This window comes from Cyprinus carpio, chromosome B9 (genome assembly GCF_018340385.1).
Source record: "Cyprinus carpio isolate SPL01 chromosome B9, ASM1834038v1, whole genome shotgun sequence".
Taxonomy (NCBI): domain Eukaryota; kingdom Metazoa; phylum Chordata; class Actinopteri; order Cypriniformes; family Cyprinidae; genus Cyprinus; species Cyprinus carpio.
Window position 1 is genome coordinate 32,218,528 of NC_056605.1, and position 26,357 is coordinate 32,244,884.

A 26,357-nucleotide genomic window follows, 5' to 3' on the forward strand; every position below is an offset into this window, starting at 1 on the left:
TCCTCAGAGGTCAATCGAAGTCCCGAGCAGCTGTGGCAGATTGGAATGATGCACACAAATAATGACCGATCTGAGAGATACGAGGTGGTAATGCTGTCTTAGTCAGTAGCCCCTCACTGCAGAACACACAAGATCCAGGGAGCGGAGACGGGTCGGTTAAGGCATATTTAAAGTTGGAGGAGAAAGGATCTAGATCCAGGGGTAGAGACAGCTAGGTTTAGGGATATGTAAAGTGGTGTTCTGCAGGACGGACCATCTCGTCTTTGTTATTCTGTCATCACACTGCTGTTCATGTAATAAGTGGATTCCTAACTATTTAACCGCTATACCTTCAGGACATCGAAGAGCCAGATCTAGACTGGGATGTAGCAGATACTTACGATGCCTGTGAAGATACTGAAGCTGTTGTTCCAGAATTTGAATGTTCTTTGAGTGCAGATGGATTGAGGGCTCTTGAACATCTGCTGAATTCAACTGGTCCTAATATCTCTGTCAAAGAACTGTACTTGCTTTGTTGGGAGTTTGTTTCAACAAATATGAATTTAACAAACAAACAAACAAACAAAAAAACACAAGCATAAAGACTGAACAGCATAATGAATTTATTTTGCTTTGAAGCTTACTGTATATTGATGTACAGTTTTTTCACATCTGAATAGAGTTTGGAACAATTTGGCAGCAATCTTGGCTGCTTTTGTTGTAATACATGTCAATAATAAAGAAAATAAAAAAATACAGTCAAATATCCAAAAGCTACTGGACTCCTATTCTTTATTAAGAATCCATTATTAACAACATAACAGAGGGTACACAGTATAGTGATTAAACTATAGTAAGAATCAATTTCACGAACGACCAAAGTCTCTGCTATTGCTCTCAGCCTGCCTCATAATGCTGAGGAACTCTGTGTTTGTCTCTAGGTGCTGTGTAGGTACAGTACAGGAACATGCATTTACTAGAGGCAAGCATAAACTATGCTGACCATATCGAAGCTGACAGTCAGGATCAAATTAATTTTTTCTCTTTGTGCAGAAGTAATGGGGACATGCCCCTGACCAGTAATCCACTGCATGAAACTGCTGACGGTGATCTTGTCTTGTTCTGCATCTCCTTTAGTGCAGTTTGTTTTATCCACCTGTTCGCTGTCATCTTCAACCCTGCTCTCCTTACTGCTGCTCCCTTCTTCTGCAAAAAAACACACAGATCTATGTCTGCAACCTTACTTGTATTAACAGTATCTGAACTTGGACTGACAATACCTGACATTTGTGCCCCTAATATACTATTTTAAAATTGTTTTAGAGGTTTCCTACAACAAGTTTATATTCAAAAGTGTGAAGTGATTCAAATCTTCAGTCTTGCTAAATCACACTTTTCCGCAAGCCCTCTCTGCTCTGACTGTTCAGATGGCCCAGTCGGTTGTTGAACTGATGTGCAATTTAAGTATTAAGAGTAAGAGTAATGATGTTACCTCTTCATCTTCAAGGCTTTGAATGAAGTCCTGCAAGTAGTTCACAATCCGTGATTCCCTCTGCTGCTTCACTGAACCCACCGCACTTAAAACGGGTGACAGAGCCATCATGAGAAAATCTGCATCAGGCTGCAAATCAGAATAAAAGAAACCTTTTAGTATACACCGCTCAAAAGCCATCATGACAAAATAAAAATGCAAGCAACAACACTTACTTTTGTAAAGTGAGCAGGGAACAAATAAACGGCTGAAATAAAGGCTGATTTTGTTTCACCATTTCATGGAGGCCATAGATTTCCAATCCTCTGCACATTTGCTGCAGCATTGGGAGGATTCACACAGACGAATGCAGAACAACAGCACTACATCAAATAATAAATCCAGGAAAAAACTAATTATACTAAAAAATTTCAATTAACTTTAACTTAATAAAAGTGCTTGTTTGAAATAAAAGGCTAAGTATGGAACATTAATCTCTGTCAGATTGAAAAAGCATTAATTTTTGTAAATTATTTTACAGACATCATAGGTGTTTAAATACTATATAACAGCTCAACTAGAAAAAAAAAATTACACTGACTATAGAAACTGACTATATATTTTTTCAGGTCTGGAAATTACATCTAAAATTCACCAAATATTTCATTTTTTCTCATGACAATGGAAAACCTGTAAAAAGCTGGAGATGAGAGTCTACGAATGAGTGAGTATAATGTAACAAAAAAAATCTAACCCTAATGGGTGGATTCAAGAGAAAGGAGGAGAGTCAGATTCACAGAATCACATATACTACACCTGACAATGTCTTCCTTTCATCACATGTTAGGGGTCCTGTGCACCCACATGCTACGATTCTTTCAGAAAGGTCAAGCAAGGATGTAGTGTCTGTGGTCTCAATCTAAAGAAATAAAAACGATGAGTAACACAGACATACACTACACATATGTATATACAAATCTTAATTGAGTTGAATTAGAAAACCTTGTCAATTAGATCTAGCAGGTCTGCATTTGTTATGTCAGCCTTTGTCAGCTCATCTTTATTAATCTCCCCGGAAGAAATGAAATTGTATATCCACTCCATGAAAAAACTTGGGTGGAGGTCCATCCTGAGTAATGCTCACTGCCATTATTTCACCAACTATCCTAAAGAACAACAGTTCAATTGACAAAGAGAGGCTGACAAACTGTTCATGTTTATTTCGCGCTGTAGCCCGTAACTGGTATTAAAAATAGAGGAAGACGTGATCTTTCAAGTGCGCTGCATGCTGCCGCTTCACTTGACCTGAAGCACACTGCGTGATCGGTCACTGCATTAGATAGCAAGCACCACAGTGATATTTATTGTTTAAGATGGACGGAATTCGAAATCTGAGACTTTGTTTCTCATCAAAAGTAACAAAGCACAAAGCCTATTGCGGTTTAATGGATGAGAGGTGTGCTATAATGTTCTGTTCATTTATCAGCGGTATAAAGAGACGATCGATCCTTGGGATATAATAATAATTGCACCTCTTGTGCTTGTCTTGCTTTTGTCCTGTTATGACGAAATCTTGGTTTGGTCTATCGTCAGCTCTGAAAGAAATTCAATTTAGCTAAATAAAAATTACTACCACACACAAACAACTAATGGTAAGGACTGTAGGTTAAACCAATAATTTCGTGAAAACACAAAGCATAAAATAAAAATAATAACCTTTCCCCACAGGTACTTGCATGTACTTCAATAAAGTCTTCTGAATACATGGCAGAACACACAGGACAAGATACCTTACAAACAAATGCAGGAAAACACTTAAAACACAGAAAAAATTTAATTTTCTCCAGTCATTACTCCAGTCTTCAGTGTCACATGATCCTTCAGCAATCATTCTAATATACTGATTTGATGCTCTTAATATCAGTGTTAGAAATGGTTGTGCTGCTTAATATTTTTCTTGGAATCTCTGATCATTTTTTCTGCATTCATTAAGGAATGAAAAAGATTTGGAATGACATGAGGGTGAATAAATTATGACAATTTTCATTTATGGCTGAAGTATCCCTTTAAAGGAACACAATCCCTTTGAGAACAAAACTTATGATAATTTTTTGATGTAATCCATGAGCTCTCAGACCTTCCACAGACAGCAAGGGCTCTACTGCGGCGAAGGCACAGAAATGTAGTAAAACATTGTTAAAATGGTCAATGGCCCATTAATATGTTATGTGTAACAACAACGTTTAAACTTACCTTATCGATTTGTGATTGGTGTCTATGTGCATCATAGATTTAGGTCCTGGGACTGAATCCCTCCTCCGGACAAAAAAAAAAAGTTGTTTTTTTTAAATTTTTTCTTTTTTTTTTTAGAGAAATGTGAAGATATTCTCGAGACCAACGATTTCTTTTGGTCGTCCACTATTTCCTTGTTCAAATTGTGCGTCTCGTTTCTTTGCCTCTCTAAAGTAATAGCATGATGCAGACCAGTTAAGCCTTCCCATATGTCCACAGGAATGATGACCTGGAGGATACAGCACTCAGGAAAACCAGCTCCTGAACACAGATCAGTTCTAAGAAGTCCACATGCACAGGCATCCGTGAAAGAGCGTGCTCCAAACGTGACTGAAGTCTCCTCCATATATGCTCTAGAAGTATCTGTACCTGTACAAATAAAGACAGCAGTTAGCTCGGGAAAAGAAGCGCATAAATGACATGACTAAAATAGTTCATACTCATGAGCTACTTCTTTTGCAAAGCTGACGCTTAGTAGATCATTGTTGTTATTTATTACAAATATGCACATTTATTCACACACAACAAAATAATAAAACATTAAAGAGTTATACGTGTTTTGTGCTGTTTGCTTAAACTTCATTCACAAACGATTTTGACAGTTAAGCTTAACATACCATTAAAAATTAACTATGGTTTCAAAAGGTAAAAAACAAAAACTACATACTTAAACTATGGTAACCACAAATTAATCATGTCATAAAATATTTTTAACACGACTGACTTTGTATTTAACATGAATTAGTCAAAACATTGTAAGTTATCAATTATAACCGTTTCACTGTACAGAAAGAGAGCAAAGAATCAATCATCAAAGTCAAGAACATTTATCATTGACTTCAGTCTCAAAAACTCTAATTATAATCACTGAAGCAGTTGTGAAATGAATCTCTTACATTGTATGCACAGCTGTACATCGTTGTTTATGAAGAGAGAATTCACCAGAGAACAGCAAGCGGTTGAAATCGTGTTCCGGGAGGAGCAGTGTTTCGGCGGGTCCCTCTGGTCTAGTTCCCCGAGTACGTGTCCAGTAGACCCCTGCGTTAATCCGTCCCTGGAGTTTTGACGCTCACACCTTGTCCAGACTGAACACAGTAGAAGCTGTTGATTATAATCAGTGATAGTGTCTACACTGAATGTGAAATCTCCAACAGCAAACGGATTCCTGATCTATTTCTGACAGTCCGAGCTCTTTACAGGCCGCTTTATCACTTCAAGCTGTTGCGGTCCCGTATAGACATGGTGATGCTACTTTTACACCAAATATACTTTAAAACAAACACCAGAGACCGCTTAGACTAATGTTTCACATGCTGGGAATGCTAACATAATATCTAAATATAAACCATCAATGCTTAAAAATCACTTCCCTCTGTGGGTTTCATGATCAGCAGAAGAATGGTGACCTCCTGAACCGGACGCTCGCGCCAGAAATCTACTGCAGCTCTGTGATTGGCCAAAATGCTTCGTTCGACTTTTCGGAGATGATCTCCTGTGAATGACTTCTGACCTACTTTCTGTACGATCTGAATTTCTGCGCTTTGAATTTTAGAAAATTTAATTTGATGTTCAGAATTTCTTCTTCATTTTGAAAACTTGAAGCTGTATTTTTAAAAACTGGATATTTGCAGTCTAAGAATTCAGAACAAAAAAATCTGTTGTTTGTAAATACATGTCTATAAAACTTGAAAAAAATCCATTGTGTTAAATTTCGAATGTTATATATTCAAGTACAAAAAAAAAAAAAAAAAAAATCTAAATCCAATTCAAAACTGTTTTAAATCCCATATAATATTCATTTTTTTGTTCAATTACACTTGTTTATAATTCAAATTTACACAATTCAAATTCAAATAGTTTTGTCATAAAATTATCTCCATACAATTCAACTTATTTGCATTTAGGGATGTCAATTTTCGATCATTTCCATGATCGATCGTCTTTTAAATTAACGATCAATTAATCGATAACCTTAATGCTGTGAAACGCGTCTGCAGCGGTATTATTATTATTATGTGCAAAACCACTCGAAAAAAACTTTCTCACCCGAATTAAAGGGGTTTTAGTCTGAATAAAATGCTTGTAGCAGGACTGTAAATGAATAGATGTGATTATGATCATTTGATAAAATGAAGATAGCGCGCCGTTTGCACACTAGTGTTCATTAATTATGAAAGATTAACTGGAACTCAGTGTATTAGACACTAGGGCTGAAAAACTAAATTAGAATTCTGTACTTAAATATGATACATTTTCAAATTATATTGGAATTTAAAAGGCATAATTTCAGTTGGAGGGAAAACAATCTTTTGTCTTCTCTCCTGAGGACACAAGAGCGAAATATTACTAATGCACGTTTCTGCAAAGCAATAAAATAACACGACTATCTTTGAAAAAAGTGCATGTTTAAAATAATGTTTATTAACCATATTTAATTAATTACGTTGCTTAAGCAATTAAAACAAATCCGCATCATCGTTTCAAACTCATCAGCGTTTTTGCATTAGAATAGTTTTTTTTTTTTTTGACAGCCTTATTAGACACGTTTAAGAGGAAGATTTAAAGAATCAAACACAGCAAATATATGCTATAATCTGCTGCAGATGCTGATATTTACAGCGACATACAAATGTTGCAGAATCTGAGAAAATGTGAGTAATTTTAACAAAATAAGAGATCATACAAAATGCATGATAATTTTTATTTAGTACTGACCTGAGTAAGATATTTTAAATAAAGATGTTTAGGTTTAAAAATACTAAAAATCCTCCAGCTCCTGCAGTTTCTTCAGTTTTCCAGCATCTTTTGCATCTCTGAACTCTTTCCAGCTGTGACTGTATGATTTTGAGATCCATCTTTTCACACTGAGGACAACTGAGGGACTCAAACACAACTATTACAGAAGGTTCAAACATTCACTGATGCTCCTGAAGGAAACACAATGCATTAAGAGCCAGGGCATGAAAACTTTTGAACAGGATGTCCAAATTTTTCTTAATTTGTTGAAGTATAATCATTTTTTTTTTTTTTCATTAAGCACTTCCCTTCGGAAGCAGCAGAAGATACTTGCATGTTTCCCGGAACACAAATAAAGTACAATTTACCTTGATCTTCAAATTCAAAAAGTTTTCACTGGCTCCAACCCTGATCAAACACAACTGAACCAACAATATCCAGTTCCTACTAAATTGTCACTAGCAATAATTTTGATCAAACAATTAAATGTCTGTTTGCAGTTTTGTCCCAACCAACGCCAAAATTAAACCTACGCTCTTGATTATCAGCATGGATTTTAGCTGATAGTTCTAGCGATCGACTATTATACATTTGCTATGTATTTATATGTTTTCATACAGTGCCAATAAAAAATAAAAAAATTAAAAAAAGTTAAATATTTCTGAGTGATGCTCATTTCAAAATAAGAGTTTTGAAGTGTATTTAAATCAAGATACAGCAGGGCACACATTTCTCATGACGATATCAAGTGGAAGTCCCTCTTCTGGAGATGACACATATTTTAATAAAAATAAACATACATACAAAGGTTACACACTCAAATGTTAGACTGGATTAAAATATAAGAAAAATGTACAAGTTATAAGTTGTCTATTTCTGAATTTCAGAATACACCGTTATGATGATCTATATTAAATCTGGACAGCTCAGGATATAAACCCATCACTGAAAATATCACATTGATTCTTGGTTTTCAGTGCTGTATAAACACATCAACACTGCTACACACATTACACTTCCATGCATTCATTTAACTTTACATCACTGATTCCTGACTCTTACATTCTGTGTTGGTCTTTTTTTTCATGTAGTCCTACAATAAAACACACAGACAGTCAGATATGAGTATGAGACATTACTGCTGTCACATCACATCAGCAGATCCAGCTCAGAAACACACAGTATATTCATAAACAACCATTCGTAGTCACGGGAAGAAGGAGGCGGGAACCGGCGGACATTCAAATAAAACTTTAATAACAACGGACGACTGCCGCGCACAAACAAAAAACAAACCCCAAAATAAAACCCAGGCCTGGTCCTCTCTCGTCCTTCACTGTCGTCGCTCCTCTTTTGTCTCCTCCCAATCTCCTCCGTGGGACTCGAGACCGGTGAGTGGAGCAGGTGTCGCTCATTTCCCAATCACTCCACCGGCCTCGCTCCGTTCCCACGTCACACTGAGTCTACAATAAAACACACAGACAGTCAGATATGAGTATGAAACATTACTGCTGTCACATCACATCAGCAGATCCAGCTCAGAAACACACAGTATATTCATATTACAGTCAGAGATATGAATCAGAGTATGTGAGCGGAGCGTGGAGTGGAGCGGTGTGATTTTGACTGGAGCGAGGAGCGGATCTTTTAAAAGTCGGAGCGTCGTGGTTTTCACTCGCTCCAAGAGAGCGCTCTCCAGCACCGCTCCGTCACGGTACAATTCATGCCAACAGCCCGTAATATATAACTGGATATTTAGCAAGAAGATCACATTTAGCTAGCTTGCTAGAGAAGGATCACTCAAATCAGAAAGAATGTGAAGGCTATGCCGGCTATATGGACATGAGCGGGAAGTTTATAGTTCTCAAGGATGTTTGGTTCTTCTAAATACTGAATATTTTCAGCTGAAAGCATGATTTAAAATTTCGCACGTAAGTTTAAAATATTCTAGTTGAGCCCCCAGCGTGAGTTTTTTTTAGGCGACCGTTATTTTAGAATGTATCGCCTTATTGTTTCCATGGCGATGTAGAAGAAATGCATCGATCCGTAGGTAAAATAACTGGAGAAAACGTTTCATCACAAACTAAATTATGAACAGAAGTTGAACTGTGGGATTTCAAACATACTGAAATACTTTAGACGCGGAGTGAAGGCGGAGCGGTGTTTCTGATATCAGTGAGCGAGGACTGGAGCGGGAGCGGGGTGATAATTAAATGCTCGGAGCGCGGAGGAGAAATTGTTGACGCTCCACTCCGCTCACATACTCTGATCTGATGAACAACTGATCATAGATTAATAACAGTGAATGATCAACAACTCTCTCTTTATCATTTACACACAGAGACACTGGAGGAGATAAAAATATTAATATATTCATAGATCATCACAGAATTAAACAGTTTTAAAGTACAGAAACTAAAGTGGAGCTGAATTATTATCTTATATTCTCCAAATATGTCTGTTACTAAACTTTGGCCATTTTAAAAGATTTAAATAATAATATACTCACAGTAGTATAATGTCTTCAGGTTATAACGTGGATCATCTTTCAGATCAGAGAGTAACTTCACTTCTGATTTTTGTAGTTTATTCCCAGTCAGATCCAGGTGTCTCAGGTGTGAGGGGTTTGATCTCAGAGCTGAAGTCAGAGCAGAACAACCTTCATCTTTGACGCCACAATAACTCAACCTGTAGAGAACAATGACACAGTGTGAATTGTAGTTGAAGTGTGTGTAGTTTGTTGTTGACTCTGGTCTCAGAGCAGGAGAGGAGATATAATGACAAGCATTGCCACAAACTGCTGCTGATAGAATGAGATTTCTGCATGTTGATGCTCAATGCTGCTGTTTGAAACTGTCATGTGCTTCAGGACTGAACAGACACACAGAGCTGAATGTGAGATATTGTTTCATAGTGATATAAGGACAGATCTGTCTGGAGAAACAGTCACTTGCTCCTCTAATTACGATTTACAGTTTACCTAAAAATTAAGATTAAAAATCATAAAAATCCCACAGACTTACATTGATGAAATGTTCAGATGAGCCAAGACTATTCAAACTCTGTCAAAATTCAAATGTAAACAAACTGAAGGCCTTTAGACTCCATTTAGCTGCCATTCTATGAACTATTTCTAGACCATTCAAACTCATTTACACCTTCCATTCTGTCTAATATTTCTAATCTATCAATCATCTATATGGGGCAGTCGTGGTCTAATGGTTAGAGAGTCTGATTGTAACCCACAGGCAGGGATGTACTGGTCATCAGGAGTAAAGTGATGAACAACACAAGTGTCTTGATCCATTCAGATGTGACACAGAATTGTGTTCTACAGTGGTGTGATATGAGAACATTAAAGCTTCTGTAGTGATGCTGGCTGAAAACAGACACGACAATCTAAACTTCATGACGAGGTCAATTGGAAAATGTCAAAACATAGTCTTGTAAATTCGTCACCATAGTAATTTAACTTGCTGTTATTAACACTGTACAATAGAGATGTATTTATTATAAATGTTACTGTTATTAGCTTACTTAAATATTAAATATTACCGGTAAATAAGTTCTTAAAGGACAGTTCACCCAAAAATGAAAATGGTCATTTTCTCAACATCGTGTCATTTCAAACCTGTATGAATTTCTTTCTTCTGTGGAACATAAAATAAGATAATTTCAGAAATTTTTGTCCATACAGAAATCAAGGGTAACCAAAATGGTTTGGTAACGTACAAAATATCTGTTGTGTTCTACAGAAGAAACGAAGTCACACAGGTTTGGGATGACATGAGGGTGAGGAAATGATGACAGAATTTATTTATCAATAGATTTCCTGCATTCTAGCTCAAAATCAATGCTTTACTGTCAAGTGCATTTCTATGTGACACAAATGCATTATTAACTTTGTTGCATTTGTCATGAATTCAGTAATATCTATTATTATTTACTCCAATTAAAGGCGCTGTCACCCAGCAGAGCATTCATGGGGGAACTCGTGGGTCAGATGGACTGGATTTGTCCAGAGCTGAATTTTAACCCCAGTCCAGCCCTGACCACAGGTCACAGGTGTGAGTCTCGGTACTGACAGGGATTGTCATGTCCTTTCCATCCTCTTCCATTTATCTGTCTACCCACTATCTGTCTGTCTACCTATCCATCCATCTATCTAACATTTATTTTACAAGCTTTAGTCTTACAATTTACATTAAAGGACATATCTTACTGAAGACAAACACATGAGACTCTCAGAGAGATGATCTTACTACAGTTTCTCCAGATTACAGTGAGGATCCTCCAGTACAGCACAGAGGCACTTCACTCCCAAAGCTCTTATTTTATTCCTAGACAGATTCAGTTCTCTCAGGTGTGAGGGGTTTGATCTCAGAGCTGAAGTCAGAGCAGAACAACCTTCATCTGTGACGCCACAATCTCTCAACCTGTAGAGAACAATGACACACTCTTCACTCTCTCAGATCAGATCAGTTTAGCTGTGAATTACATTAGTAAAGAGAAAGTACAAATCAATGTGTGATGAATCACTGGACTGAGATTTAAAATGTCAAAGAACAAAAACATGATCATAAATCATTTAAAGCCTCATTCAAAAGACTGAATTTATTTGATCAAAATAAAGTCAAATAAAATAAAATAAAATAAATATTGTGAAATATTATTACAAATACTTTTTTTTTTCAATTTTAATATTATATAAAATGTAATGTTATTCCTGTGATGCAAAGCAGAATTTTCTTCATCATTACTCCAGTTTTCAGTGTCACATGATCTTTTAGAAATCATTACAATTTATTTGACTCTCAAGAAACATTGCTGATTATTATCAATGTTTGAAAACAATTTTGCTGCTTCATATTTTGTGTGGAAATGATGACGCACTTTATTTTCTCAGGATTTTTAGATAAATATAAAGTTTAATGAACAGCATTTATTTGCATTTATCAAATATATTAATTCAATTAGTTAATTAATTTATTAAATGGAAATCATTTTAAATGTCTTCACTCACTTTTTGTCACTTTCATGAATGATGAATAAAATTAATTTCTCTCTCTTTTTTAAATCTTATACAAATGTTCGAGTGGTTATCACTGTTTTCCACAAAAAAACATTTAAGTGTCTTCACTCACTTTACATTGATAATAATCAGAAATGTTTCTTGAGCAGAAAATCAGAATGATTTCTGAAGGATTGTGACACTGAAACTTCTTTGTAAACAACAACAGATTTATAAACGTTTCTAATGATGAATGTTGCGTTCCCAAATGCAAATGAAAGCGTCTCAAACCAAGCGCAGCACTAACAGTGAATCAAAACTAAAAACAGTACTGTAACAGCAGACATGTAGCGCGTCACACTACAGACTATTATATATTTACAGCACATCCGTTGTGGATTTTATGACAGCACTACCAATCTCAGATTCTCACCGTCATTCATAAAAAGTCACCGGGTCGAGTAACACGTTTCAGTGCGGATTCTGCTCGTGTTTGGTGCTTTGAATGATTTGAACGCTTTAACTGTCTGCAGATGACGCCGCGAGCTCGTGCAGCGCTCTCAGGACCATTCCGTCCGTGATGTTTCCTTTCGCAGTTTATTTAGGTAATAGATTAAGACTATTTGTGAGATTTCAATCATAATGCAGTAACCAACCTACCCCCCCCCCCCCTTAAAAAAATAAAAAACACAGATCTACGTGAATCACATGGTCGTCCCTCAAAGGTCGGAAAATACGGAAATACGTATTTATACAGAAAAATCACATCCCTGCAAAAAGTCTGTCTTATGTTTAATCACACTCTTCATTACACAGCTGAGCTTTATAGTGCTATTTTGATCTGTATTAATATGTACACAGTAGTGGTGTGTGTGTGTGTGTGTGTGTGTGTCCATCACTCAAGGATATAAAAACCTGAGATCACCTACACTGTGAGATATTATTCATACTTAGTGTAAATTGTGGCAGATAGTACTTACACCTCAATGTATTGCAGTGCTTTACAAAACAGTAGGTAATAACATATTCTTTATATGATTCTGTTGATTATAAACAGATGCTGTCTTCTAGTGTCCTTCCTTGTGTCTATTCCTTAAAGCCCCCCTACACCTGCTCCTAATCACACTGAAGCTGCTGATCAGTAAAGCTGGTTCTTGAAGCTGCAGGAAGAGACTCACGCTTCTGAGTTTGGGGACAATATGAGCTGCATGTGATTGTTTCAGGGACGTGTCCAGGATTTTATACTTGGGGTGGCAACTATAGATCAGTGTTTGTACTCCCATATATTCTATTCACTAACACCAGTGTTGGGGAGGATCTAGTTACATGTGACGGAATTACGTAATTTAATTACAAAATAAATGTAAGTGCAATCTGTTACAGCTACTGAGAAAAAATGCTCTAAAATACGAGGCACCAATGTTTCGTATGTTTAGTACACAGAATAAGATGCATGCTTGTTCAATAACTGTTTTATTTCCTATTTGGGTTTATGCATATGCTTTAAGATGAACTGTTTTTTCCTCCCCAAGGCATTGTTAGATGTATAGTAGGCATGTGACGATTACCGGTTTCAAGGTATACCACGATTTGAAAATGTCACGGTTTTAAAACCACTAATATTTTCCATTATACCGTTCCTGCGGTAAAAACAAAAAATGCGCTGTTTTCCATGTCCTCCCTCAAAGACTGAAAGAGTAGGAATCGCGCTCAGACTGAGTGCAGTGTAGAGAGTAACACTGACCCTCCTCCTCCTGTTGGTGCGAGCGAGCGGTCAGTCACGTGTGTGTAGGATGACCCGGGTACACTTCACATTCAGCGTTCCTTTCCGTCTCACACAGTCTCACACAGTGCGTGGACAGTCGAAGTATACTTTGGCCTTTAGGCGATCGGCAACCAATATGAATGTGTTTCTGAGGGGAGATGACTGTCTTCAGGAAAGTTTACGTGGTATTTTCTTTTCATCTGGTCTCTGTATAATTCATATTAAAGCAGTTTTTCAGGTTTGTTTACAGCAGTAACCAAGGAAACGCTGTATCTGGTCTGTATCTGCTGTCAGAGAGTGAATCTGCATCTCATTCAGAGCTTCTGCTGTTTGTTTCCTTCAGGCATGTAGTATAATTTCACAAAGCTTGTCAGAACACTCTGTTTTTGATTCAAATTGGGTTATTATTAAATCAAATTATGTGTATGATTATTTTTTTTTTTCAACTTTGTTTTTTTTTTTTATTATTAATTTTATTACAAAACCCCCATGAACACTACAGAATATCAATTATATAACATTACAGAGTATACTTTCCCACCCCTACATTTATCAAACAGAAAAAAAATAATATATAAAGATAATAAAATAACATTCACCAATGTAAAAAAAAAAAAAAAAAAAAAAATTATAAATAAAATAAAAATATATATAAAAATAAAAGTTTCAAATTACAGTCATCATTATATAACATTCCACTTTATCTATCTATTTACAAATTGCCTAAAAGGGGACCACACCTTTTTAAAAACCTCTGCTTTATCTCTTACTGGATATGTTCATTTTTCAAGAGCAAGGTTATCAGACATTTCTTTAACCCATTGTGAAAGAACAGGTCTTTGGATGTTTTTTCATACTAAAGCAATAACATGTTTAGCTTGTATTAAACTGAAATCTATTAACTTCTTTTTACTTGCATTTACTGACATACTTTCAGGATATATATGTAATAAACAAAGCTTTGATTTCAAGGGAATATTTTCTCCAGTCATTTCACAGACCACACCAAGAACCTCCTTCCAGAACATTTGCAGCTCCCTACACTCTTACATACAATGAAACAATGTACCAGTTTCATCTTTACATTTTGTACAACTATCCAGAATGTTAGAATTAATCCTATGTAATTTGACAGGAGTAATGTATGTCTTCATCATCTATTTGTATTGTAATATTCTACACCTAGTATTAATAGATTGGGTTTGAGCTGAAAGACAGACATGCTCCCATTCCTCCACAGTGATATTCACCTGAAGGTCTCGTTTCCATGCTGAAAGATATGATTGGGAGCCTTCCTTTAGTCCAGATAGTAATGTCTTATAAAACAAGGATACCATTCCTCTATCTTTCATGTGATTTAAAGTAATTTGTTCTAAAATAGAGTGTTGGGGTTCCGAATAGGTTTTAATTCTTGAATATATATATAACTTCTAATTTGAAGGTATTTAAAAAAGTGTTTTTGTGGAAGATTATATTTTGTAACCAACTGCTGAAAGGTCATGAGTGTACCTCCTTTATATAAGTTTTGTACCATACTTAATCCTTTCATCTGCCAGTTTTTAAATCCCATATCATTTCTTCCAGGGATAAAATAGTTATTGCCCCATATTGGTGAGAAGGGAGAGATGGATATTGTCTCCTCCAAAAATGAATGGGCCTCATGCCAAACTGATAGGGTATTTCTAAGGAAGGGATTAAGAGTGGATTTTTTAAGTATTTTAACTTCTGCAGAGTATATATATGATTGTAAGGGGAGTGACAATTCTTCTTTCTCAATATCAACCCAGGATGGGTGGTCTGTGGAGAAGTAAAACATAACTGTTCGGAGCTGTGCCGACCAGTAGTATAATTTTATGTTTGGCACTTGAAGCCCTCCTCGATCATATGGTAGGTAGAGGAGGGATAGACATAGCCGAGGTCGTTTATTATTCCATATGAACCTGGCAAAGGCTTTTTTTGAGGGTAGAAAAGGAAAGTATCAGGTAGTGGAAGAGGAATAGATTGAAAAAGGTATAGAAAATTTAGGTAAGATCGACATTTTAATTATGCTTATACGTGGATTTTAGGTTATTGTGGTTGTGATCGAAGCTAAAAGCCAAGCCACTTTTAGCCTCAGCAAAGGATCATAATTAGAGGGAACTATATTATTTATATTAGGTGTAATTTTAATCCCTAAATAAGAGAAACCACCAGATTCACTGGTAAATTGTGTATGACTCAAGGGGCATTTTCTCTCTTGTTCAATTTAGTAATAACAGAATACTTTTACTGTTATTGATTTTATAGCCAGAGAATCTTCCAAATGTTCCCATAATAATTATAAGTGCGGGAATGGAGTTCTTCAAATTGGTTAGAAATAGAACAATGTCATCTGCGAACAGAGATATACGATGATCCCTCTCTCCTATCTTCATACCCTTTATGTCTGGACTTTTTCTAATAGTCATGGCCAGGGGTTCAATTGCAAATAAAAACAATAAAGGTGATAACGGGCATCCTTGCCTCGTACCTCTAGCCAAGTTAAATAGCTTTGAAATAGTGTTATTTGTTATGACTTGAGCTCTTGGTTCATTGTATAAAAGTTTAAGCCATTTTAAATATTTTATTCCTAATCCAAAGCGTCTAAGCATCTCAAACAGATAATTCCATTCAATTCTGTCAAATGCTTTTTCAGCATCTAAAGACAGAATTGCATGGTCTTTAGCATTTTGTTTTTTATATAGTACGTTCAGGACTCTACGAGTATTATTAAAGGCCTGCCTACCAAGAACAAATCCATTTTGATCGTCCATTATTATTTTTGGTATATGAATTTCTATACTTTTAGCTAAGGCTTTACATAATATTTTTGTATCGCAGGACATGAGTGAGATAGGCCTATAAGATGCTCTATCTGTTGGGGATTTGCCCGGTTTTAACACAAGAGTAATTAGTGCTGACCTTAGTGAGGGGGGCAGTATTCCTGTTTCATACGATTCAGTATACATTTCCAGAAGGTGGGGCATCAATCTTTTAGAAAAAGTTTTATAGATCTCAACTGGCAAGCCATCAGGCCCCGATGCCTTTCCACTACTCATACTTTGTACTGCATCTACCAGTTCTTCGATACTTAAATTGTTTTCCAGATCTAATTTGGCATCTTCTGCCAATTGGGGAAATTCAAGTTCATCAAAAAAATTATTTTGTTCAACTAATGTATCTGAACATTCAGAATTATATAAATTTTCGTAATACGATTTAAAAGCATCGTTGATTTCCAATGGATCCATCAATGTTTGTCCATCATCTAGTAAAATAGAATTTATAGCCCTACTTGTTTGTATCTTTTTTATTCTCCAAGCCAATAGCTTTCCAGGTTTCTCACCTTGATCATAGTAGGACTGTTTTAAGCACATCAAGTTTGTCGCTATTTTATTACTTGTCAGCTCGTTGTATTGTGCTTTTAATGAAAGAAGCTTGTTTTTGTTTTCGGGGTCATTATTCTCAAAAATTTGTATTTCCAATTCTTTAATTTGTTGATCAAGATCTCCCAATTTTTTTATAATATTCTTTGGATTTGCTTCTTGTGTAGCTCATTATTTCACCTCTTATATAAGCCTTAAAGGCTTCCCACTTGTCTGATCTGTATTAACACTAAAATATTCCTCTATTCTTTTATCCATTAAGTCTATAAATTCGGAACTTTGGAGCCAACTTGTTTGGATTCTAAATCTAAATGGAGTAGATTTTAAGCTACTAAACTGTATTGTGAGTGAAATGGGAGCAAGGTCAGACAGTAAAATACTATCATACCAGCACCTTTCTATTTTAGACAGCATGGATTCTAAATCTAAATGGAGTAGATTTTATGAGTAAGTTTTATGGGTTATTTGAAAAACATGAGTAATTCTCTTTTATTAGAATTCAAATGTCTCCAGACCTCTGTTAAATTTAAATCTTTTATACATTTTTAAATTACTTTTCTTGATTTCTGATGTGTGTTGTCTATGCCTGTAGAACGATCAAGTTGTATATCCAATAAGCAATTAAAATCCCCTCCAGTTACATATTGTCCTGAATGTGTTGATATTGTATAAAAAAGGTTTAGATAGAAAGAGGGATCATCTTCATTGGGAGCATATATACTTATTAGGGTTACTTGTGTGTTCACAATTAAATCCATTAAGAATTATGAATCTACCCCGTGGATCAATATATTGTTTGTGCATCTGAAAGGGAATTGATTTATGGATAAGTATCATAACTCCTCGAGCATGAGAGGTATATGGGGCAGAGAAAACCTGCCCAGGCCATCTTTTTGAAACTTGACTTGTGTCTTCTCTCAACAGATGAGTTTCTTGTAAAAAGAATATATTAACCTTCAGTTGCTTAATCCTATCTAATACCTGTTTCAATTTGACTATTTTATTCAATCCCCTTACATTCCAACTACTAACTTTTAACTCTAACATAAATGTTTTAAGCTTAAATTGAGTAGAATAAGGAATCTCTGCATCCAATGATATGACTGTCTGTTTGAGAAGGGAAAGAGTATAAACACCCCCACACACAGAGAGAAAAAAACAAAAAAACAAAAAAAAAAAAACTTTAAACTGTGCATTTACCTGAACAAACTGCACAAATAGAACATCCATTATAAACTTTGGTTATGGAAAACAATAGATCCACAATATGTGGAGCAACCCTATATAAATGTGTAATCAAACTGTAGCTAAACGCTAAAAATAGTACGAATTAACCAAAAGCTTTAACCTTATTAAGGAAAAAGGATAAAGAAATAAAAAATTTCCAAATCTGTACCTGTACCTGTACAGTATCCGAAATTTATAACAGCCAGGTTTAGTCTTCAATAAAGGGGGTCCAAAACTAGTAATGTCAGAAGTTGTCCTTTTGAATATGAAGCAAAAAAGGAACTAGCACATTAGTTCGAACATTTATCAAATTAGTTTCATTTACGTGATGATTTTCAGCCGCCGAATGAAGTCCTCCACTTCTGAGACGGTCTTGAAGATGTGTCTTTTGTCTGCATGGGTCACTATCAAGTGAGCAGGATAGAGCATTCCGTACCTGATGTCCATAGATCTCAGCTGGGCTTTTACTCCATCGAAGCAGCGCTGGCGTTGACGGGTCTCCGCTGACGGATCCGGGAAAAGGTTAACGCTCTGATCTCCGTAGCGTAGCTCTTTTAATTTCCTGGCCGCTCTCAATGTTTTTTTGCGATCTTTATAGTTCAGGAACTTCACTATTGGCCTGGGACGATTTGCGTTGATTTGGCCCACCCGATGTGCCCGTTCGATTGTAGGAGTTGTGGAAAAGCAATCTGTCAAAACTTTGGGGAGCCAATCCTCCAGAAAAACCGCATGCGTCCGAGCCTTCCGCTTATTCCGGTATGCCGACCATCCTTAATTTTGAACGGCGCCCGCGATCTTCCAGGTCTTGAATCTTGTTGGTTAGTGTCTCGACCGTCTGTTCCAGTTTCTTAGCCTTCTGCCGGAGTGTAGTAACATCCTCCTCCATTTGCGATATCCTGTCTTCGGCCTCGCCGATTCTTTTGGAATGTGACATCAGCTCTGTTTTAAAACCATTGATAGCTTCAAGCATATCGGAGGATTGCTTAGTCATGTCATCCCTTAATGACTGGATGGCCGAGAGAATTGAGTTTGTGGAGTCGTTCCCGTTAGCGTCGCTCTGCTCGCTAGCTGTCGCCTTGCTCCCTTGTTCCACGTTGTCAGAGCCAGTTTGTGGCTGAGATTTCGGTTGTTGCCCCGGCTTTATGTTTTTTGGTGGCATGGTCACTTGCAGAGTTATTTCTTTTAGTTTTCACTGCTTGCGGGTACGTTTTGGTCCCTTTGTAGGATTATTTTTAATAAAGTTAGCGTCAGCTCAAATCAGCACGACCTAACAGTTGTGCTCCATAACCCATGTGTATGATTATTATTATATAATTAAATGATATGAAATGATATAAATGATATGTATATGAATTATATAACTAAAATTACATAACTATGATTACAGATTTAGGTTAAGTAAAGATGTCAGTCTTCATTTTTTTTCTTTTTAGGAAACAAATCAAAGAAAAAATAAACTAATTTTAATGTTTCTAATATTCTGTATGTTGCTCAAAAACAAAATATATTGTGTCCAGCGGAATTGTATTATTATTTTTTTTTTTTACCCAGTCATTTAAAAATAGCACATTTCAGAGCTGTAACAACAATAAAAACCGTGAAATCATGATATTTTTGCTTAAGGTTATCATTCCGTCTAAATATCATACTGGCCCATGCCTAGATGTCAGTGTTTCCTGTCATAGCTGTGAAGAGATTTGATTTTAAAAACAGTATCATAGCTATCAAACTATTTCTTGTTATGAATTTTAAACCTGTATTTAACCAGAATGATCAGAATTTAACCAGAATCAGATTTATCTCAAAGTAAAAAAGGTGCTAAAGTCTGATTTTGTGGTGGCTGTGGTTTAAAATTAAATTATTATAATCTTAATTTAAGTGATAAAGGCTTCGGAAAGTCTGCCAATAATCAGTGTTGAGTTCTACTGTAAGCTTAACCCTGTCTGCTTTAAATGATTCAAAATGATTAACAGTTGAAAATATTTTACATTTAGAAACGTAATCAAAAAGTAATCAAATGTAATCTGTTACATTACTTTAATAAAGCAATTGAAATAGTTACACTACTTGTTACATTATAAATAGTGTAACCTGTAACCTGTAAACTATTACCTTCCCAGCACTGTCTAACAGTAACATCACAGAAAATATTCTGCAAGTCAATGGAGAAAAGTGTCAAAGATTCATGTGTTCACTTGCCCTTTCCACTCACTTATGTATATAGTTATTTTCACCTTATGCTGTTGGATTTATAATTAGACATTAGAAAATCACTATTATGACATTTTAAAAAATACTTTTTGTCAAAGTTCAGCACTGTTTTGTATTGAAGTATGAAGAGTTTAATTTTCTGCTAAATGTGAGTTGAGCTGTCCTCATTTTAATGCATTAACTGTCTATAACAGTAATGTCAAAGCGTGAGTGATTTATGGAGCTACTTACTTGATCATATTTTGAGCTAAACAACAACAAAAAAACCTTCTTTGTTTATCTTTTGATTATTTATAAACTTTCATTAAAGAAATGTGTCAAATGTTGCTCATCAGAATCATGGGTTCGATCGAGAAATGTAGGCCTGTATGTTAAATGCAGTGCAGTTTTCTCTGGATAAAAGTAGCCTAAACGTAAGAGCCCTTGAGCAGATCTGATAAGACCAAATGAATGAATGAATGAATAGTAATACTAATAATAATGATGATAATAACCAAAAAAAAATAATAATGTGTTATTTTCTTTTCTTTAAGTAGGCTAAGTGTGCATTAAATGATTCAAAGGTTATCAGAATTAAAAGTTAAATCTGTCACTGCAGCTTTTTGAAGTGCAAATTTTGTTTGGAAGAATGAAATAATAGTAGGCTACATTTTCATCAGTTATTTTATCGGTTATTAAATCAGATACAGAGAAGCACAGTAAAATTACATTTATTTGAATGCATTTGTGAGAGTGTGATTACGAGTAAATTAGTCCTGTCTGTCTGTGCAGCGTCTCTCTACTAATAGTGAAGCTGTGGATTTTGATTACTTCAAAACACAAAGACATTTTCGCTGTAACTTTTCTGTTTCTAAGCATTTTTATCAAATCACAGGGCAGTGTTGACAATATTGTTTGTTTGTGTGTGTATGTGATGCGTTATGTGTCTGTACGTGTGTGTGTGTGTGTGTGTGTGTGTGTGTGTGTGTGTGATGCGTTATGTGTCTGTACGTGTGTGTGTGTGTGTGTGTGTGTGTGTGTGTGTGTGTGTAGTCACGGGGCGTGTGACGCGTCAGTGCAGCAGTGTTGGAGTAGTAGTGCTTGTAGGTCTTGTAGTTCTGCTGGCTACTTTTCTGCTTTCAGCTGCTGCCACCGGATAGCCCCTTGTTTTTTCAGGGGCGAAAAAGAGGAGCCGAGTGTGTAAGCCTCCTCAGCCGGTACATAGCCTCTCCACTGCCAAGATCTCGTATCACGCCTCCATGTGTGTGTGTGTGTGTGTATGTGTGTGTGTGCAAAGGCTAAGTTGCACGGGATCTCGGAGCAGCACAGTGGGCCCCAGAGACGTGGCATGCAGGCCCATCAGTGAATGGAAAATGTCCTGCTGCCCGTCAACCACTGTCCCAGCTATGGGTAAATAGTCCCAACTATGGGCAAATTGCAAAGACCCCAACGGCGGCGCAGACGGAAGATGGTGGTGTGAGAACCACCACAACGGCTGGGAAGGCGGAAGAAGGCAAACCCCCCTGCCACGTGGGTTAACTCGGGAGGGTACAGTGGCTAGGGGAGTAAACCCCGAAGACAAATCTGCACTTGGGGACAGGCATAGGCGGAGTCCAACTGACCGGACCACCGGCAGCCCCCTGCAACTTCCTGCCAGACGAAGGTCGTCATGGGTTCCCTCATGCCACTGGAGGTCCATCTGGCAGGAGTGAAGATGGTGGGAGTTAGGTTTGCGCACCCTCACCCTCACCTTAATCCTCACCTATGCGCAAGCTTCTTGCCCCCCCCCCCCGCCATAAAAGTCCTGTGGCGATGTGGAATGGTGGTGGGCACAGGCCAAGGATGTGGCTTGGAGTGTCTAGCCAAACTATGCACACAGGCGGCAATGGAGTGATGGTTCCGCTAGGACTGCGGGATGGAGCAGCGAGTCTTTTCGGCAGCTTCCACTGCGACTGAGCAGCCCCACACTGCTCACCCCTGTGATGGGGAAGGACCTGGAAAAGGTGGTCCAAAAATTGTCTGCTCCCTACACTCCGGACGGTAAACCGCAACCGTCGGAGCATCCCCTCCCTCGCGGTCGAAAAAATTAAAGTGAAAAAAAAATAAGCTAAGTATTGCTTCGTGGAACGTTCGAACACTGCTGGACCTGGTCGAAACCCCGGACAGGCCCCACCGCAGGACAGCACTGGTGGCCCTGGAACTTGCAAGATATGATATCGATATTGCTGCTCTCAGCGAGACCAGACTACATGGGGAGGACTCCTTGACAGAGGTTGGTGCTGGGTACACCTTTCTTCTGGAAGGGGGTCCCCGAAGGCATTCGTCGTAATCATGGAGTTGGCTTTGCTGTGAAGTCTAAACTGCTGCAGCGCATTCCGGAAACCCCTATCGGCATCAATGAAAGATTGATGACATGGCGCATTCCCCTGGCAAAGGAACGATTCGCCACTCTCATTAGTGCATATGCTCCAACTCTTGATGCCGAGTACAACATCAAAGAGGATTTCTATAGAGCTCTTGATGCCATCCTACAGGAAAACCCCAGCTACAGACAGAATCATACTCATGGGAGACTTCAATGCTAGAGTGGGTTCGGAGCATATGGTATGGAGTAAAGTCATCGGCCAGCATGGTGTGGGGAAAATGAACCGCAACGGGCTCAGACTCCTCTCTCTCTGTGCAGAGCACCAGCTGGTCATCACTAACACCATTTTCCAGATGAAGAACAGGCTCAAGACCACCTGGCAGCACCCCCGCTCAAAACACTGGCATCTCCTGGATTACGTGATTGTCTGTCAAAAGGATAGACGAGATGTCCTTACCACTCGTGTTATGCGCGGAGCTGAGTGTTGGACTGACCATCTCATGGTCAGATCCAAATTACTCATGAGTATTCAAACCTCGTGTTCCGAGGCGAGCCCCAAAAACAAGAAACTAAACTGCACAGCTTTGAACAACCTCACCATCAAAGACAACCTCCAACGGCTCCTTGCTGAAAACCTCAACATGATCCCGGAGGAATCAGCCGATTGGCCAGCTCTACGCCAGGCTATTCATAACGCTGCTTCAGAAGCGCTTGGCCAATCAAGGAAACATCACCAGGACTGGTTTGACTGCAACTCAGCTGAGATACAGTCACTTCTTAAAACCAAGCATGAAGCCCATAAAGCTCTCTTGTCCTGCCCTGGATCTCCTACCCATAAAGCCACCTTCACTGCTGCAAGAGCAGAAACCCAGCGAGCCCTTCGGACTATGGAGAACATCTGGTGGGTGAAAAAGGCGCACGAAATCCAAAAACCTGGCAGACTGCAATAACACTCAAGGCTTTTACGATGCCATAAAAGCATTGTACGGCCCCAGGAAGCGGGGTGATTGCTCCAGTCCGATCAGCTGAGGGGTCTACGCTCTTCAAGGACCGCCACGAGATTCTTGCCCGTTGGGTAAATCATTTTGAGAATCTCTTCAACCACACCAACCCTGTTGACCAACACATCCTGGATAATCTGCCAGACTTGCCACCAACCATGCACCTGGATACTCCACCACTTTTCTCAGAACTCCGGCAAGCTATTTCAGGGCTGAAAAACAACAAAAGCGCTGGACCCGATGGGAATCCCTGCAGAGGTTTTTCAAACATGGAGGATACACCCTCACGCGTCGCCTGCACCTCCTGATTCAAAACATCTGGGAACATGGGACCCTCCCAACAGGACTGGAAGGATGCTAACATTGTTGTCATATACAAGCAGAAAGGAGACAGAGCAGTCTGTGGCAACAGCCGTGGGATATCTCTCCTCTCCATCGCAGGGAAAGTACTGGCCAAGATCATGCTCAGCAGACTGGTTGAGCACATCTCGGAAACTGTGCTTCCGGAAACGCAGTGTGGCTTCCGGAAGACCAGATCCACAACAGACATGGGTTTTTTTTGTCTTGAGGCAGCTGCTGGAGAAGAGTCGAGAGCATCACAAAGACCTTTTCGTACCTTCATCGATCTCAGCAAAGCTTTGACACCATCAACCGTGGAGTTGCTCTGGGAAACACCTATCCAAAATTGGGGTACCACCCAAGTTTCTCAGCATCCTACAGCAGCTGCATGACGGGATGCAAGCCAGAGTCCTCATGGGAGAACTCCTATCAGAGTCTTTCGGGGTAAACGTTGGGGTGAAGCAAGGCTGTGTCTTGGCTCCGATGCTCTTTAACATCCTCCTCTCTGCCATCACATGCCTTTTTCCACCGTGTTCTGGGACATGAAGAACGGTGTCCATGTGGAATACCGACTTGACGGAAGCCTCTTCAACATTCGTCGGCTCCAAGCTCACACAAAGACAAAGATCCGCCAGATCTGCGAGCTTCAGTATGCTGATGACTGTGCAATCTTAGCCCACAGCCCAGACTCTATGCAGTACGCCCTTAACATAATATCCAGTCTGTACCAATCTTTCGGCCTACAGGTTAACACTCAAAAAACCGAGGTCATGTTCCATCTCACCACCCCCCCGTTCCCGCACCCCCCAGTTTTCACATAAATTGTGTCCCACTTAAATCAGTGGACCACTTCACCTACCTCGGCTCCACTCTGTCCTCAAGCAGCTCCCTAGATACAGAAATACACACTCGGATAAATAAAGCCTCATCATCTTTTGGACGCCTACGCAGCAGGGTCCTTTGAAAATCGTAACCTGAAGGTCAGTACCAAGGTTGCTGTTTACAATTCGGTATGTCTCTCCACTCTTCTTTATGGGGCAGAGTCATGGACCCCATACCGCCAGCACATCATCCACCTAGAGGCCTTCCATATTCGCTGCTTACAAAAAAATCCTCAGCTTGTCCTGGAAAGATTGAATCCCCCAAACAGTCATCCTCAGCACACACCGACTCAATCTGTATGGAAGCTGCTGTGGCCAGAAAACATCTGCGTTGGATAGGGCACACCATACGCATGCCTGAACATCGCCTGCCCCGCCAAGTACTTGACAGTCAACTAGTGGGTGCTAAACGTTCCGCCGGAGGGCAAAAGCGTCGTTTTAAGGACTATACCAGGGACCTCCTAAAGCGGGCAAACATCCTCATGAAGCTAGAATCTCTGGCACTTGACCGATCAGCCTGGCAGGCCACCTGTGCCGCTGCGGTCTCTCAAATACACCAAACCAACCAAGACCAACGATCCATGAGGCGAATCAAGAGACACCAACGGGCGGCTGGCACCCCCCTGGTATCTGGTTTCCCCTGCTCCATCTGCGGTCGAGTGTGCGGATCAAGGATCGGACTTTACGTCCATGAGAAGTGGCACCAGCGGCATGGTTGCTGAACCCCCAACCCCACCCCCCATCCCTATCCCTGCAGCAAGCGTTATCATCGAACACGATGGACAGCTAAGATGAGATGGTGTGTGTGTGTGTGTGTGTGTGTGTGTGTGATGCGTTATGTGTCTGTACGTGTGGTGTGTGTGTGTGTGTGTGTGTGTGTGTGTGTGTGTGTGCAGTACAATCCTTGTAGGCAGAACTAGTTTAGAACAGCTATAGTTACAGCATTAATTGTGCTAGTGATTGAGAGGTAATGGAGCACTCTGAGAGCGAGCCAAAACCAGAATTCTCTGACTTTCAAAAAATCCCTGCTTCAGTCAAAATCACGCTGTTCTGCTCTCAATGCACTTCGATCCCATACGCTGCTTTGGGTGGAAAATCTCTTTTTTAGGGTGCCTCCCTTGTGGACACGACACTGGGTTTCTGAGTGAACTACTTCATTCCCTATTTCGTTCACTACTTTTTACCCACAATTCATTCTGATTTCGAGATTCAACCGATGTACACTCGCTGAAGCACTATTTCCCACAATCCAGTGCAGCTGGAAGAGAGAGCGGGAGCGAGCGAGTTTGAAGGAGAGATGCTGTTTACATCTTTATTATTTCTGCTTTAATGTTCATTTCATACATTATATTAAAATATATTATGTAGGCAATAACTCAGTTTAATATTTTACTAATTTACTGAGGTGGCATCGCTGTTAACTTACAAAAATGATGATAGTTTGGTGGATAATTTAAATGTTAGTTAATCACAGTAGGCAGTGTATTCATTCTGATTATCATTAACGGTCGTCTGAGGACGCTCTACGATCATCTTATCTGAGCTCAAAACACTGATAAGGAGAGTTTCAGGATACTAAAAAATAATAATACATAAAAATTATGAACAAGTGTTATGTGTGTTTTTTTTTTTTGTTCTCAGTATTTTAATAGTATGATTATGAACATAAAAGCATTACAAAACAAATTAATAATAT

General features: G+C 38.6%; 1 long non-coding RNA gene across 1 annotated transcript; it reads right to left on the reverse strand.

Annotated features, from left to right (window-relative positions):
- Positions 1-580: 580 nt before the first annotated feature.
- LOC122138560 lies at positions 581-3,340 on the reverse strand. The gene is made up of 5 exons (XR_006155678.1): positions 2,453-3,340; positions 2,267-2,369; positions 1,687-1,833; positions 1,472-1,600; positions 581-1,185 (listed from the first exon to the last, which is right to left on the reverse strand). It is a non-coding gene; the product is annotated as an uncharacterized LOC122138560 (long non-coding RNA).
- Positions 3,341-26,357: the final 23,017 nt, after the last annotated feature.